This window comes from Marmota marmota, unplaced genomic scaffold (genome assembly GCF_001458135.2).
Source record: "Marmota marmota marmota unplaced genomic scaffold, marMar, whole genome shotgun sequence".
NCBI classification, from domain to species: Eukaryota; Metazoa; Chordata; class Mammalia; order Rodentia; family Sciuridae; genus Marmota; species Marmota marmota.
The window spans coordinates 7371057-7373506 of NW_026000222.1; positions in this window are offsets into that span (position 1 = coordinate 7371057).

A 2450-nucleotide genomic window follows, 5' to 3' on the forward strand; every position below is an offset into this window, starting at 1 on the left:
CGCTCTCTGCCGCCATGTTAATATCTCAGCTGATGCTATCGAGTGCCCACATCTCCTGCCAGAGACAACTCCTGCTCCCAAGAAGTCCCAGGTCACGTCCCGCCCCTCTCACATCTGTGAAGGCAGGTTGAGAGATGCAAAGCTGATCCTCCTTGAAGCCTGGATTTCTTTCTTTCTTTCTTTTTTTTTCATCAGTACACCTTGAGAACATTTTTATGTGCCTCTTGCCAAACCTGAAACTCAGTGTTGGAATTACAGGTGAGTCTCTGGAAAGCAGAGCCGTGAGTGTCACCAGGAGTACACCCACCACTCCCAACCATACATTCCCCAGTGGCCAAAAAGTACATCTAGTCCTCTGGGTAACAGTCCAGCCTCTTCTGGCTTTGCTTCTGTTATTGTGAAAGAAAAAAATTAACCCATGGATGTGGTTCTATAGTCTATTTTGATGAAGTAAATTGGTCAATTAGGGGAAAGGAGTCATTAAATAAGCATGCCCAGACACGCACGCACGCACGCACATTCTGGATATTGAAAGCAGATATTCAAAACTCACTTCAACAGAAGGCTGAGGCCTAAAGATAAACTATGCTTCAGAAGGTCCAAATATGCTGTGCACTGAGAGACTAATACCTGCAACCACCCCCCGCTCACCACTCAGACACCACACCCCTGTTGGGCACCACTCCCATCCCCTTCTTACAGGTGAAAATCCTACAGCTCAGAGTTCTCACAAGTTGGCCAAGACCCGGAGGTTTATGAATGACATGGGGAAAATGTGAACCCCAGCCTCCCAACCCTGCTCTACATGTCTTCCCTGCTAGACAAAGAATTCAGAAGCCACACAGAGGCCTTTGCTTATCTCCTCTTAGCATCTGAAGGTCCCGGCAGACCTGGCAGGTGTGAAATGGACTTCCGCTGCTGACTCTGCGTTACCCCTTCAAAGCATCTGGGATTCAATCCACGCAGGGTTCGGGTTCGGAGGACGGTGGTTTGAGGCTATTGAAACTTGTCCCTTTCCACTCTCTAATTTGCATGTTGGATGTCTATTGAAAGTTGCTATGGTGATCCGTTTGACCAGAAGTTTCCGCTGAATCATCCTGACACTTATATGAAAACATAAATGTGGTTTGGGGACCAGGGCACGGCAGCGAGGAGAGACGGCTCCATCTTTCACTTGTGACTCACTCGTGGTCACGCGTGGGCCCAGCTGTGAGGAAGGTGAAACCTCTGTGTCAGGTGTTGCTCCCTGGAGAGGTTTGACCCCCCCAGGTCATGCTGAAGCCCCGAGAAGGTAGCATGGGAGCTGGGCTGTCCCCAGTGGCTCCAGGGCAAGGGTCTTTAGAAGAACTGGTGAGCAGACATAGTGACTTGAGCATGGAATGTGGAGCAGGCAGAGCAGGATTCACATTGACCTTGACCTTGACCAGCTTTGACCTTGATCAGCTTTGACCTTGACATTGACTCCTCTATGCACAGAATTAAAGAAAAGAAAATCTTGTGAGCACAAAGGAGGAATGGGTGTGATGGAGCCTGGTACGGGACCTGGCCTGTAGGGTGACCTTATGTGGCTTTGGATTCTCTGCTTTTTCAACAGAGATGGAGACAAATGGTGCATGCTATGCTTTCCTGAGAACCCCGGGGTAAGAGCCTGTGGCTTGAGTAGTTCATTTGAATAGCTAAAGATTTAAACAGAACTCTCAAAGATGCTTTGCATGGTCTGTTTGGAAGTAAACTATTTGGCCTTGTGTTCTTATTTATGCCTTTATTTAACGTACCCCTGTGTGACTAGGTGAAAACACACATGCTTATCTTTACAGAGTTGCCTCCTTTGTCCCTTGTTCCTCACCCCTCCTTTGCTCCTTGGAAGCTTTCAGGGGATGCTACTGAGTTTGAAGGTGGGGGTGAGTGTGCAGACAGAACACAGGCTCCTCAAGGAAGAAAATCCAGAGCAGGTGTTTAAAGTGCTGTTAAAAAAAAATACTGTCTTGCAAATTGACGTAGAATTTTAAAAACATGACACTGGCAAGATAAATGTACACTTTGTTGTATCAAAGCCCCAGAATACGTATGTTTTCTCACTAGTAACCCCAGTTTTTGATAATTATCTTAAGGAAACCATCAGATATTCGGCAATCATATACAAGGATATAGGTCAAAGTAGCAGTTCTATTACCGAAGATTGGAAAGGAAATTAATGTCCCCAAATAAACAAAATAATAAAAATAAATTATTTTATAATCACACAATTAAATTTTATGTGGCCAATAAAGACATGCTTTCAAAGAGCGTTCAATGACCTGGGAAAATATTGATGATATATTAGGAAGTGACTCTGATCCCGATTCTGTTGCAAATATTTTTAATTACACATTTGCAAACGTGCTCCTGTGTGTGTGTGTGTGTGTGTGTGTGTGCGGGTGCATCACAATAAAGAGCTTGAAGGCAAACAG